Below are 16156 nucleotides of genomic sequence, written 5' to 3' on the forward strand. Positions count from 1 at the left end.
CCCGCCTCCTCTGCACCCAAGAAGTCCCAGCATCTTCCCCCTCCCCCACCCCTAGATGCCATGGATGTCTCCCCTCCAGCCCCCTCTACTTCCTCTTCTAACTCCCCCTCCTACAAGTATCTCCTCTCCCGTCCTGATCCCTCTCTCCTGGAGGCCCGCAACCTGACCTTGCTCCTCCGCCAATACTTCCCTGCAGCCCCCATCTCCCTTCTTACCCCCCGTAGGGACTCTGTCTTGATCACCTCCCCAAGCCCTACCCTACACTCCGACATCCTCTCCCGAATTCCTCTCACCCGATTTGGACCTAATGCCTCCCTTGCCCCTGCTCCTTCCCCTTCCTCCCCCCGTCAACCCCAACCCCCACGTCGCCCGCCGACCCTCACCGCCGTGATCACTCGGCTTAGCCCGACGATCACGGAGGAAGAGGTGCTGGCGGAGTTGAAGGCCCACCCGTACCTGGAGGTGCGAGCTGTTCGCCGCATTTTCAACTCTGCGGGCCCCACTCGCCTTATGCGAGTTTTCTCCGAACACGCTTCCTCCATCGACCATCTCCTTAAGGAGGGTGCCCTCCTCTTCCACCGCCGGTATAAGGTTGACCCCTCCCGCTCCCCACCACAATCCATTCGCTGCCAGAGGTGTCTGCGTTATAACGCACACCCAACATCAGAGTGCCGCGAGGCCCCAGTCTGCCCGCATTGTAAGCAAGCGCACTTCCTCCGGCAGTGCCCCAACCTTCAGTCTCCTCCCTCCTGCAATACCTGCAACCTCCAACACCCTACCTACTCCCAGAAATGCAAGGCTCGACCTCCTCCATCCGCTCCTGAACTCACTGTTCCTCTCCGCCCTTTGGATGACCCCACCCCTCCTGGCAATTCCCTCCGTCCTCCCCCCACCGCAGAGGACATCATCAGGTTCGTCACAATAGTGCTCCAGAACGTCCATCCCTTTCAGCGTCCCCACACCCTCCACCAGATTTCCCTCGCTGCCCGTTCCGTGTTCCACCTCAACACCTACGCCACCTATTCCCACAACCAGGCCCATTTCACCTTCTCCCGTCTCGACACCCTCGTTTAAATTCCCATTATGGCACGACAGCACCGTATCCTGTTCAATAACATCCGCTCCCTTCCCACCAACAAGCACCTCCTTATGCATACCCTTACGACCCACCGTGTGGATGCCTTCCTTCTGAACGAAACCTTTCTTCAGCCCCACCACACCGTCCACACCTCGCCCTACCTCCTTCACCGGTCTGACAATCCACTCCAGATAGCGCGTGGCGGAGTTGCCATTGGCCACCACCGCCAGATCCCTGTCCGGCTCCAACCCCTCCTTCCTGACCCCACAGAACACTTGATCCTTAGTCTCTTCTTCCCCGGCCTTACCCTTACCTGTGCCACCATCTATGTCCGCCCCGCTGCACCTATTCCTTTCGACTTCCTTTCCCACATCGACCGTACCTTCTCCTCCTACGTGATCGCCGCCGACCTTAACATCCATAGTCGTTCTGCCGCCCAGTTACGGCGGTGGCATCGGTTCCTTGCCACCCTCCAAGGCGACGTCCTTCCAATTCCCCAACACACCCGCCCTGAATCCAATACCACTCCCGATGTCGTCCTAGCCTCCCCCACCCTGCTTGGCCGCATAGCGGTGGACGTCCTTGATCCCATTGGCAGTGACCATCTCCCTGTCCTCCTCACTGTATCAGACGGTCGTCGCCCCCGTCCCGACCCGCGCCATGACCCTCCCCCGAAATATGTCCATGACTACTCCCGTGCCAACTGGAATGCCTACCGGGACTCCCTTGCTCTCCAGGTCGATAGCCACCCCCTCACCTACCACCAACCTGATGACGTTACCCGTGCTGCCTCCTTTCTCCAGCAGACCTTGTCTGAGGCCGTGGAGGCCCACGTCCCTACCATTGCCATCCATCCGCACCGCCCCACCTTACCCCCACAGGCCGTCCTTCTCCTGCGTGAATCCCGCCGGCTCTACCGTGCCTTCCTTCACACACGTGACCAGGACACACTACGCCGCCACCGGCAACTACAGCGACACATCAGGAACTTACTCACGGCAAAGAAACGCCGGGACTGGCGACAGACATGCACCCGTCTTAATGCCACCTTACCTATCAACTCGTCCAAGTACTGGTCAGCCTTCCGCCGCCTTACCGGATCTAAACCCTCTCCCTACTACCCTCTCCTTCATGATGACCACCCCTTCCCTGATGCCCTTAGTAAGGCCAACCATTTCGCCTCCTACCTCTCCGATATCCTTACCATCCCTGACGATCCCCAGTTCGATTATTCCCTCTTTCCTGATGTCCGTGATCGAACTGATACCTCTGTCCCCCCGCTTGCTCCAGGCTTCCAGTACTTGGACAACATCACACACACAGAACTAAATACCCCAATCACCACTCAAGATATCATTGCTACACTTCGCCCTAAACGCAACACTGCTCCCGGTCACGATCGTGTCACTTACCGTCACCTCCGTGAAGCTCCTGCCTCCTTCCTCTCCACATTGGCCAGGCTCTACAATGTGGTCCTGTCCACCGGCTACTACCCCGACCTGTGGAAAACCTCCCGGATCCTGATGTTCCTCAAGCCCGACAAACCGCCTTCCGCTGTCTCCTCCTACCGTCCCATCAGCCTTACCTCGGTCTTCAGCAAGGTCCTGGAATCCATTCTTACCCGCCGCCTACACAAGCACCTTCACCAACACCGCCTCCTCCCCCCTACCCAATGTGGCTTTCGGCCGTCCTTCTCAGCCGATGACCTCCTCCTTCACCTCACTCACCTCCTCTCCGAACAACTCAATTCCCGTCGTTCCGCCATCTTCCTTTCCCTCGACCTCGAACGCGCATATGACCGTGTGTGGCATTCCGGTCTCCTTTTCAAGCTCCAAACCTTTGCTCTTCCTCTCAACTATGTCCGTCTGGTCGCTTCCTTCCTTTCCCACCGTCCTTCCTATGTCACCATCCACAACACTGATTCCTACACCTTCTACCCCTCCGCCGGTGTGCCCCAAGGTTCCGTCCTTTCCCCTCTTCTCTACCTCCTTTACACGGCAGACATGCCTCCACCTGCACCTCCCCTACACCTTCTCCAGTACGCCGATGACACTGCCTTCCTTGCCCTCGCTCCCACCCTGCAACGCTCCCAGCACCTTCTCCAATCCTATCTTGACCGGTTCACCACTTGGTGTAACCAGTGGTTGCTCAAGGTCAATCCTTCCAAGACCCAGGCGATCATTGTAGGCAAAACCACTCGTTCCTTCCGTCTCCTTGATTTCTATCTTACTATTTATGGCCGTCCCATCACCCTCACACCTACTCTCAAGTACCTTGGTGTCACCCTCGACCGTCGCCTCTCCTGGAACCCACATCTCCGGACGATCCAAGCCAAGGCACGCTCCCGCCTCCGCCTCCTTAAGCTCCTTTCTGGCCGTACATGGGGTCTGGACCCTTCCACCATCCTCTACACCTACAAGTCCCTCATCCGTCCTATCCTTTGCTATGCTCATCCCGCCTGGATCTCTGCCCCTCCTACCTTCTACAAGTCCATTCAGATCCTAGAACGCCATGCGCTCCGCCTCGCCTATCGCATCCGTCTCCCTTCCCCCACGCGGATCCTCTATGACCTGATTCCCTTCCCGCACCTCCTCCTTTTCCTCGAACGGTTACGGATCCTCTACACCTCCCGCAAGCTTGATCCTCCACACCCTCTTGTCTCTCCCATCCTCTCCCACCCCAACCCGCTGCCGCGCCTGCATTCCTATATCCCACCTGCTCTCCATCTTTACACCCTCCACACCCTCTCCCTCGGTGGCTTCCGTCAACTCCCCCTCCCTGATGATGCCCTCCTCCCCTCCATCTACCCCTCCTACCAACTTTGAGCCTTACCTTCCCTCTCCTCTCCTTTTCCTGTGGGCACCCTCTCTCCCTTCTCTCCCTCCCTCCCCTCCCCTTTCTCCTTGGGCTTCCACTCCCCCTACCCTCCCCCTTCTCCTCCATCCCTCTCCTCCACTGGCATCTTCCCCTCCCCCTCTCTCTCCTCTTCCCCACACCTTTTCCCCTTGGCAGGCCACGACTCTGCTGTCTTCCATCAGTTACTTTCATCGTCCTACGCCGAAGACCATCGCATGTGTTTGTGCCTCGACTCTCCTGCAGTGTGTTTGTGTTTCGTCGTTTGTGCTCCGCTGGTTCACGTGTGGCCATCTGCCATCTGCGTTTGTGCACCGTGTTTCTCCGCTTTTATCCATTGTGCTACGCACGTGACCGACTCCGTTTTAACTCTGTTTTGTCTACTGTTTGTACCCCGCCGTCTTGATTGTTTTTATATCTCACTCATCTCTGTTCTGTGTATACTCTGAGGCCGAAGAGCGGCATACTTGGTCCGCTGCCGGCCTACCTGTTTGTCACAGGTATTAAAATCACAATAAAGGAAAAAAAAAAGGTACAGCATAAGGTGGGACGAGGCAGTTTGAATTAGATTTTATAGATGTATTTCTCACAAATCTCAGAGCCTCTCGCGGTCGTCGTCGTCGTCGTCGTCGTCGTCGTCGTCGTCGTCGTCGTCGTCGTCGCCGCCGCTTTTGCAGAAGTAGCAAATGGCCATCGTAGCAAATGCGGCGAGGGACGCCCTGCCTTCGATTCCGAATGCACAAAGTGTGTTGTCTTGTTTCTCAATCTATATTTGGTCGGTCTCGTAAGAGGTTGAATGTAACGAATGGGTGGGAAAGAGCAAGGGGCAGCGGCTGTGTAGAACGAAAACACAAATCCTCAGGGGTGTGAGCGTTTCGAGATGAGTCGTATATATGTTATAGATGGTTGTTAGTGACCGTGTGGCCTAATGGATAAGGCGTTGGACTTCGGATCTGAAGATTACAGGTTCGAATGCTGTCATGCTCGGGTCTTTCCAGTTCTGAAAAAGAAACATACCGTTTTAATGTAGCAATTGAGCAGTACCAAACCGTCTGAATGTTGCTGTTGACCATTTTTTGCTTGGAGATGCTCTTGAGCTTGAAACACACACAACAAGACCGGTGTTAACTAGCGAAATGGTCGGGAGAGTGCCGACACCGCAAGTTTTGACTGGCACTTGCACATCTGAAACAACGTCGGAAAGTAACTCGTTCGGCTTTTGAGTCACATAAAGTATGTGTGTTCATTTTGACGCCACTAGCTCTGCATGTTGTCATGCAATTTCTTTACCTCTCAGAAATGATTATGACATAAAAGTAAAGTACGTGACGAGTGTGACGTTAGGAAAACATTAGGCAGCATGGAGAGATTCTGTATGGGACCACCCAACCCAAACGAGTACTGTGTGACGTGCTACCCGCCAGGTATTCTAAGAGGTAGCTGGCTAGCTCAGTCGGTAGAGCGTCAGGCTCTTATTCCCAGGGTTGTGGGTTCGATCCACACGCTGGGCGGAACGGAATTTTGTTCCGCTGCAGATGTAAAATATCGTTTTTTTGATTAACGAGATGTAATGGAAATAGCAACCTTAAACTTTGCCTACGTCTCTGTCAGTCGCAAGGAAACTGTATTTGAAGGTGAAGGTGATTTTGTAGACATATGTGAAAGACATGTTCTGAAATGCAAGTGTTGTTATTTGGAGAGCACATCGTTTACGTGTCAGATGTGTAGCCAAGCAGTAATGGGTCGCCATAGCTGCAAATATTAGCCGGTAATCTGAAGTGTTGTCAGCTGAAGTCTGATGATGCAGACGACCGTAAGGACGAAGTTCCCAATGGTACCGCTAGGCCGCGCCTCTTTAGCTCAGTGGTAGAGCACTGGTCTAATAAACCAGGGGTCGTTAGTTCCATCCTCACAGGAGAAAGATGAATTTTGGAAATCAGTTGCGCGTCGTGGCCGTATAGCAAACAGTATCTGTGATGACGAACAATTAGCGACAGGCGTTTTATTAAGAATTACTCTCAGATGTGATTAAGGCGAATGGCGCAGATAAAGCATTTGCCAAAGCGGTACAGCATAAGTTGGGACGTGGCAGTTTGAATTACATTTTATACATGTATTTCTCACATATCCCAGGGCCTCTCGTCGTCGTCGTCGTCGTCGTCGTCGTCGTCGTCGTCGTCTCTTCTGCAGTAGTAGCTCCATTATGACTAAATGCTATTTCGCGTCAAACGTAACTGACGCTATCCCCTGCACCTCTATCCGACGCAGCTTGATTCACTCGCTTTTTAAAATCGCTAAATATTATATCTCACTGTGCATAAAACTATAAAAAGGTAGCACGTGCAAGAATGTAATGAATCATGAAGAAATCCCAAGAAAGATCATCGAAATGCCAGCAAGATTATTACCGAAGTAGACGCCTTGTGATTAACCGAAGAACCTTAACTTGGAAGCCACGGTCCCATTATTTGCTACTTGTGGATGTCTGCTCATGTCCGAGAAAAGTGAACTAATAATACAAATTAAGCCCATAATACTGAAGTAGCCAGATCAGTTATTCATGTTTTCCGAGTGAGCTACGTGGTGTGCTTACAATTTAAAGCCACAGTGGCCACAAGACGGCAGCCTTTTCTGATGAACGGAGTGCTCCAGTATTCATCTACAGACAAGAAAACGAAGTAAACGCGCTCTCATACGGCTTCTATTTGACTTTCTCTGCAGGAAAGCCACAACAAACGACGAGACTGAAAAAATACTTGCATTAAGGTCTATGTCCATACGGTTTGATTGTTTCTTGTTTTGTCATATTTTGCCTGATAAAGAGGTGATAGCTCGAACGCGTTGCAATATCAAATAATTTAAGTAAGTGAACTGGTAGGAATTTCTGAAAAACCTGTTTGTAAAGTCCTGTGATAATATTCTTTTGTACTCGCTTTGGAAAGATGTATTCGAATCCAGACCGATTGCTTCGGTTTACGCTTTCGACGGCACCACCTCAGAATGGGTTTTTGATGTCGCCGTAGAGAACGTCACAACTACTTCTCACCTCAGTTGTGTACAAAACGGTGGGACCCCGAGCGAGTAAACAAAAGAGTTACTATAACGGATTCAGTTTTTAGATTACAATAACGCACCGATAACTGATTACCGCCCGAATGTACGGTTATTGGTTGCGGGACTGAATACACGCAAAAGATAACAGCAGGAACGAATCGCCTTACGTAACAGGTTAAAGAGTGACTGATACGGCGCACTCGGAGTGTCTCTTAAAAACAGTGTAAATTACCAGTCTCTGTGAGACGATCTCTTGAAAAATACTCAGCCAGTAAGCAACTATGTCGTTTCCACTATACGAAAGGTATCGACTGGCTTTATTACCTAATTCTGCCTGAAGTAAAACGTGTGAAAATGTAATTTTATTTACGTTTCGTACTCCTAACACAAAGTACCTCTTAGAAAGCCACCGAATGATTTTATAAAATAAGGGCAACAAAATATATTAGGAAAATACTTTAATCGGTCTTCATGATCAACTCCATTAGCCACATTACACTTCTGGCTACATTTATAAAGCTGGAACTGTTCTTCGGACAGATTGAAGCATTACCGCCACACTACTTCGGATGTCTGTTCAGATACTAACCACACAGCTATACCCAACTACCGTAAAGGCTACCTAAACCGTTCTGGATTGAACTATTAGTACTATGTTTTTTTGAGGATCAACCTCAATAGCCACGAGGCTAATGATGTAGCTTGGATTCTTATGGGAAACGATTTCGATAAAGGAGAAACCATGAATAGATCTTACATCAAACCTCCTCCATCCTTTCTGGTGCGATAGAAACACTTGCATATAATTTTATATGCAGGGAACAAAACCAGATCTAGACGTAGGCTGGAAAAAAGTTATCATAAATCAAGAGAACCACCCACATCGTTAATAAATATTGAAGGCATCTTATGTTCGTCACTCTTCTTTTAACCTGCAGTGCAAAGTGTCGAATATTTCGAGAGGTGGGGCTGTCCATCAAAACAAGAAAAAAATATCCATTACGAATGGATCGGGAAAAGCTTACTTTCTGTGATCTGTACACTTGTCCATAGGAGCCGTCCATCCTGATATCCGTTAATGACATTTATCATATGAGGTGGTCAACGTGACGTTCCTCCAATGGCAATGTATCGCTCTGTTCGTCAGCTTAAGAGATCACGCACTCTCCGAAATACGCTTGCTTGTTGTAGCGTCGAAGACGCGATCCTGTAGTGTCTGGGTATCGTTGACCGGCGTAGCGTCGGCTGAAATGTTACAGCCATCTGGGTTGCCTCCATCCCTTGATAAACTAACACCATCCGCTCCTTATGACGGAGAAATGCTGGAACACGATTCTCATCACTTTATTAAACTCTCATTACTATACTTGATTTTCACTATTGTTCCTGATAAAAATTCCAGAGGTTGTGTGTCTTAACTTACGTCACTTCAGCTGAGAGAATTCGTGGGAACCTCGGAGTTTGTTTCCCCAGGAGTTGTAGAACGTCCGAGGCACAACAATGGGAATGAGGGAGGGACAGCCAGCTCACCGCTCAAAGCATTGAGTCCCCGGTTATAAGTGCGGCAGGGCCCGCAGGGGTCACGCGCCGTTTGGAGGAGGGTGGGATCTTCGGTGTTGCGTGCGCTACTGGCGGCTAGCAGGTCTGAGTCTCAAGACCCGGCGTTAATTCCTTAGCTTTCTGGGATTGTGACTCGCGACGTCACGCCAAAGGTACCCAGTGCTGCCGCTAGGTGTCACACTCAGCGAGTCGGCACCAATTAGGGAGAGAGAGAGAGAGAGGGAGGCCAACGCCGCGACTGTGCGGCAACCGGGTTTCTCTCCAAATTGTAGCTGCACATACGAATGGATGACAGCCAAGCGCAAACTCTGTTGTTGTACCTCTGACACTGAGGCAAGAACGTAAGATCAAATTGCGGAAAATGAGGTAGTAAACGAGTTTTGAAGTATTGTACGCTTACTGAATCTATAATGCACCTCCCTAGCGCTATTTACGCTAACAGTGTATACAGTTCTGTACAGACAAAGTAAAAATGTACATACATCAAAAAAGTTTCGCATCACCTCGGCTCCAAGAGCTCCGGAACCTGTACACATAATTGGAATTGAGATCAACATGAATATCCTTTGCACCCTTTTTATTGCTAATGAAAGTCAGGCATTGCATCTTCGGAGGTGGTGGTCAACATTGCTGTACACACCTCTCCCTCTAATAGCCAGTAGAACGTTCTATTGCATTGATTCGTGCCTGTATTCGTCGTGGCATTTTAGCCATAAGTTCATCAAGGCACTGTTGGTCAAGATTGTCCCACTTCTCAACGGCGATTGGGCGTAGATCCCTGAGAGGGTTGGTGCGTCACGTCTTCCATAAACAGCCCTTTTCAATCTATCCCAGACATGTTCTATAGCGTTCATGTCTGGAAAAGGTGCTGGCCACCCTAGTCGAGCGATGTCGTTATCCTGAAGGAAGCCATTCACAGGATGTGCACGATGGGGGCGCGAACTGTCGTCCATGAAGACGAATGACTCGCCAATATGCTGCCGACATGGTTGTACTATCGGTCGGAAGGTGGTATTCATGTATAGTACAGCCGTTACGGCGCCTTCCATGACCACCAGCGGCGTACGTCCGCCCTCCATAATGCCATCCCAAAAGAGAAGGGAACCTCCACCTTGCTGCACTCGCTGGACAGTGTATCTTGAGGCATTCATCCTGACCGGGTTGCCTCCAAACACATCTCCGACGATTGTCTGGTTGAAGGCATATGCGACACTCATCGGTGGATAGAACGTGATGCCAATCCTCAGCGGTCCATTCTGCGTGTTGTTGGGCCCACCTGTACCGCCATGGACGGCGGAAGTGAAGTTGCGCATTATGCAGCCTATTGCGCAAAGTTTGAGTCGTAACAAGACGTCCTGTGGGTGCACGAAAAGCATTATTCAACATGGTGGCGTTGCTGTCAGAGTTCCTCCGAGCCATAATCCGTAGGATGCGGTCATCCACTGCAGTAGTAGTCCTTGGGCGGTCTGAACGAGGCATGTCATCGACATTTCCTCTCTCTCTGTGTATCTCCTCCATACCCGAACAACATAGCTTTAGTTCACTCCGAGACGCCTGAACCCTTCCCTTGCTGAGAGTCCTTCTTGGCACAAAGTAACAATGCGGACGCGATAGAATACGGTATTGACCGTCTAGTCATGGTAGAATTACAGACAAGACGAGCCGTGTACCTCCTTACTCGTGGAATGACTGGAACTGATCTGCTGTGGGATTTCCAGCTATTTTGGTGGACCGAATTATGTTTGCAGAAACAAAATAATATACTCACATAAAACTCTCAGAGTTCATGTGAATAAAGTGAAAGAGCAAATAAATATCGTGATAAGCATCCTTCACAGAAATATATCATAGTACTTAAAAATTCAAAAGGATAGACTGTATCTGCAGAACGATCTGCTGGTCAACTGCAAATGTGTATTGATTGCCCTTTTTGTACATACTCTAGTCACTGTGAATGTCGAGTATTTCTTTTTTCTCCATTACATGGAGAAACGAACATATAAAACGCACCAGTATTACTGATGGAACCTTCAGGCAGATTATTCTAGTTCTGAGAGGACGTTTCATCGCAGCACACTCTCTGCTGCAGAGTGAAATTCTTTCTGGGAGTTTTACTAGTATAGACAAGTCATTTCACATGTCTGAATCAAATTTTAATTCATTTGATTTGACTCAAATAAAATCGTATTTTCATTAGAATATTATAATTCAGTATTTCCAGTTGACAAAAAAATACAATATTAATACAATTAAAAAAATGCTGAATATGAGGTTCTAACCTCGACACTGTTTCAATATGAAACTCAAATACTTACGAATAGATTTGTATTTAACTGAGCCGGAAAAATATCTCCCTTTTTTAGAATTAACAATTTTGAGTTTTTTCAAATTGTCACATTGTTTTAGTAAACTGATGTCTGGGCACAGATTTTCGAATTACATAAATGTACGTAATGGAAATCGAACAGGGCCAGTCCACAAGCTCCGCTAGCCACATAACAACGTATATATACGCTCACAAGCGTAAAATCTATACCAGCTGCTGTCTGAGCAGGGTGAAAGCACATACAGAGCGCATAACAAATCCGGCAATAACTCACGCATTACAGTCATTTTCACGCCTTGAAGAAGAAAGTTTTTCCGAGTCTGACATCCAGTGGCACACATAGTGACGTCACGAGTCACGACCCCAGGAAGCTCAGAATTTGACGCTGAGTGTCTTACCTGGTAACATCTGGAGAGAACTGACCAGTTCTTGACGAGGAGCGGCCTGCTGCTGTGTGAACCTGACCTGGTGGAGTTCCAGCGGCGTTTGCTTGGCTTGTTGGAAATTCTGAGTAGTTTATACAAGGCTCTGATTCGTCTGCTGTCATTGGACAGAAGTACATAACGTTTTATCTGACATGCTTGTTGCCTTGACGGCCCAAACTGAGGAGTTGGATGTGGATGATCGAACACTCTTGGGTCGATCGTCGTAGAGGAGACTTCTCGTGCTCGATCGCTGAGGGGGGGGGGGGGGGCGATCATTCTGGTGTTCTGCACTGGGAAGTCCTCCCGACAACTTAGCTCGGTCCACAAGTTCCATGGGGGCGCAGATCTCGTGTTGACGCACATCTTAGTGTTACAGGCCCTTTGCTGTTCCTTATCCGTATAAACGATTTGCGAGACAATCTGAGCAGTCGCTTAGGTTGTTTGCAGATGACGCTGTCGGTTATCGACTAATAAAGTCATCAGAAGATCAAAACACATTGCAAAGAAATAGATAAATGGCTCTGAGCACTATGGGACTTAACATCTGTGGTCATCAGTCCCCTAGAACTTAGAACTATTTAAACCTAACTATCTTAGGGACATCACACATATCCATGCCCGAGGCAGGATTCGAACCTGTGATCGTAGCGGTCACGTGGTTCCAGACTGTAGCGCCTAGAACTGCATGGCCACACCGGCCGGCAAACAAATTGCAACGACCATAAATAACGAAAAGTGTGAGGTCATCCACATGAGTGCTAAAAGTAATCCGTTAAACTTCCGTCACACCATAAATCAGTCAAATCTAAAGGCCATACATTCAACTAAATACCTAGTAATTACAATTATGAACAACGTAAATTGTAAGGAACCCACAGAAAATCATGTGGGGAAGGCTAACCCAACACTGCGTTTTATTAGCAGGTACATCGAAAAAGTGCAAAGATGGTAGCATGTTTTGCATCATCGCGAAATAGGGGGGAGAGTGTCACTGAAATGATGGAGATCATTAAAACAAAGGCATTTTTCGTTGCGGAGCAATCTTCTCACGAAATTCCAGTCACCAGCTTTCTCCTCTGAATGCGAAAATATTTTGTTGACGCCGATCAAGATAGGAAGAAACGATCACTATGATAAAATAAGGGAAGTCAGAGCTCGTACAACCGGTCGCTGTGGCCAACCGGTTCTAGGCGCTTCGGCCTGGAACGGCGCTTCTGCTACGGTCGCAGGTTCGAATCCTGCCGCGGGCATGGATGTGTGTGTGGTTAGGTTCGTTAATGTTTAAGTAATTCTAAGTCTAGGGGACTGATGACCTCAGATGTTAAGTCCAATAGAGCTTAGAGCCATTTGACCCATTTGAAGAGCTCGTACGAAAAAGATGTAGGTGTTTGTTATTTCCACGCGCTATACGACATTTGGATAATAGAGAATTTTGAAGGTGGTTCGAAGAACCCTCCACCAGGCACTTCAACGTAATTAGCAGAGTATCGATGTAGATGTGGATGTAGATCGAGATGGCTAGTGATTGGTGAGCACATTGTAGCGGCACCAATTTGTCTGGGAGATTACCATTTTACAGTTGTACACCACCGCAGTACCGTAAGATTCCGGATACCAAGAGAGGTTCTTGTCATTTTAGTCCCGACAAGGAACCACTACATAGTAAAATTCAGATTCGTAGGGTTTATTCACATTGTAATGACACATTCCGACCCAGAGACATACAACACCTTAAAGGCTGCGCCAAAGATTAAATTGAGAGGGATGTAGAATATAATCTCTGTAATGTTCATATTGGATTCTCTTTTCTTTCATACTCCAAGATGGAGCTAAGACACACTTTCGATTGTTGCCTTGTGGAGGACGGACGTAATTTCGGACTGTGCGGAATGGCAGCCATGTTGTTAGTAATCATGATTTGTGCGACGAGCAGAGCAAGTCTTATTGTCTTGTGAATAAATAATTTTCGTAACACTTCGATACTTCTCACTATTTTTTAAAGTGACGTAGCATTGTATTTCCTTGGTTTCCACCGTCTTCGTGAAGTGAACCGATGCCGACTTAGGAAGGTACACACGGTCAACAAAGAGAAGAACATCGAGGGCGACTAATGAATTAATATTGTGGCAGAAGGACTAATTCTACGTCTAAGGTGAGAACTCTGATTAAATCAACAGTGACGTAGAATTCAAAAATGTAATTAATCGGAATGGTAAATTATATTACAGGCATATTTCACGCAACACTGAATTTGTCCGCATTCAAGCTGGTCAATACAGCCCGTAAAAAAAGAAAGGCCTTTCAAAAATTCTGAAGTTACAATTCCATGTCCACAACTTTAACTCTTTACAAAAAACCAATAAATTTAATTTTTTTTTATTTATTCCGCCTCAACATCGTGGAGGGAATCTGCAGCATGAACACATTATCCTTCCCTGGACATTATGCTTTTGCTGATTGTCAATATTAGTCTAACATGATAGACAGTTAGTCTATTGGTTTTCTTGTGTACGAAGAAGACTTTTCTTAATAAATCACCAGTTCATTTTTTACTTGAATTTCATTTAAAGAATTTAGTGTTCCTTTCATTTGATTTGCATTATTAAATGTTTTTAAAATACAGTTATTAAGTAATTTTATACAAATTGTTCACCCTAGGACCTCATGTAAGGGCCAAATTTCAAGTAGCATATTTCCATTGTATTATGTATATCAAAACTGTATCTAAAGGGATTTGTCAGAGTCTAAATAGTCTCCGACTCTGGTAACGATTTCTAATTTCACATACATGTGGTACTGCAAGACTAACGCCTGGAACTGTTCCCATAACCAAAACTACAGAGGACTGAAGTCGAGGGAACAGGGGACCAAGGTGTGCCCCCTCCACCCCAACCATTCCAAAAGACATGAAGCGTCAGCATCCGATATTCACACACATTGCAGATGAAATGTGACATAATGCATAAACCACATCGGTAGTCTTTACTGATGTGGTACCTCCTCCGACAAGGTAAGCAAAATGTTAACAAGAAGTTGACGATAATGAGCTCCATTAAATGTTTGAAGTAGGATGTATGGCCCTAGTAACTTATCACCAAGAATGTCTATCCATTAGTTAACGGAGAAATGAGGTTGATGTACTCTTTGTACAGCAGCATAGGGGTTTTCATAAGCCCACACGTGCTGAGTATGGAAGTTCACAGCACGACCCTTTGTGAACCGCACAGGATCAGAGAAATAAATTCTTCGTCGAAAACAGTGGACCTGCAGCACGCTTCTGTATGGGCCAATGACACAACTATGATAGGCTATCGTGGTCCTCTGGCATTAGTGCCTCGATGTGCTGAAGGTGTTTCGGATACAGCAATAGCTCCAGCAGTACCAGCCGGACAATAGGATGACTTATGCCTTCTGTTGGTGTCAATCGCCAAATCCCCACACTGCTGTTGCACGTCTTTCGTCCAGCAAATCTGGTATGTCCTCCTGCATCTGAGGTGTGTGAACTGACTCATTCCGCCCACTATTTGTCTTTTGGAAGCTAGAAAATCCGTGTCCTTAAGAAGCCGAAAACTTTGGGTCAACAACTTATCGCATGGTACTCTGCAACGTGGGTATTTTTCTGCGTAGTGGTAACGTGATTACGGGCTATTTCCAATTGCTAACCCATAGCAGATAATTATATCCTTCATGTCACTTTAGGAGTAGTACGCTTCCATTGTTAACAAGCAGAAGAGAAATGGAAAATTTACCAACCCATTCGTGCACAGTGCAGTACAAATATCACAGTGACAGTAAACATTGCGATATGACTTACAGGGACTAGAAGTTTGTTTGTGCACACATGTAATGTAGAATAACGTGATGCAATTCTGAAATGTACTTAAATGCCATACTCCGAATAAATAAATGCGATACATACCCATTGTTAAAAGCAATTTACTACAAAATAACACACACTAACAACGCTAAAACTATAGTACATGCAACACAACTGCCTGTAGATTACCCAGTGCTCAGACTTGTGTACACTGGAGTACGTCAATACGGAAAGAAACGTACAGTAGTGAACGCTATTGACGGATCATGGGTTGGGGTTCGGTTGTTTGGGGAAGGAGAGCTGACAGTGAGGTCATCGGTCTCATCGGATTAGGGAAGGACGTGGAGGAAAGTCGGCCGTGCCCTTTCAAAGGAACCATCCCGGCATTTGCCTGGAGTGATTTAGGGAAACCACGGAAAACCTAAATCAGGATGGACGGACGCGGGATTGAACCGTCGTCCTCCCGAATGCGAGTCCAGTGTGCAAGCCACTGCGTCACCTCGCTCGGTTCACGGATCATGGGAGCAGCACCTGTGGCCATACATCACTTGTTTATTTAATATCTACCTTGCGTGTCAGGCGGACATATTCACACCCGAACGTCTTCAGCCACTATGGACAAGTGTAAAGATCTCACAAAGTATGCATTTTCAGACCCACGTTCAAGGTATTTTTTTTTTCTTGTTCTTGTGGTTGGTATCACCTATCAAAATATTTGCCACTATTTCTCCAATATCCTGTGTAGGTATTCCACCCAAGAGTCTTCAGGCGCATTTGCTCTGGTGTTCCGACAGATATTTTCGATTTCGTGTTTGGAATGTGTAGGTGGAGTCAGTCGAAATTAATACTGTTCATTACGCCTGTCATGATGTGCCACTGTCGCCACAAAGCGTCGGTTTGTTCCCCGTTAAAAAAAATAATTTATTTTCAAAGCGGAATTTCACGTACCCATTCGGATGGACGGGCCACAAACTATTCTACAACGTTATTCGCTTCATCCATTTGTATTAACAGGAGCGGGAAAACTCTAAGAATAACCGATA

Source organism: Schistocerca gregaria, chromosome 8 (assembly GCF_023897955.1).
Source record: "Schistocerca gregaria isolate iqSchGreg1 chromosome 8, iqSchGreg1.2, whole genome shotgun sequence".
Lineage (NCBI taxonomy): Eukaryota > Metazoa > Arthropoda > Insecta > Orthoptera > Acrididae > Schistocerca > Schistocerca gregaria.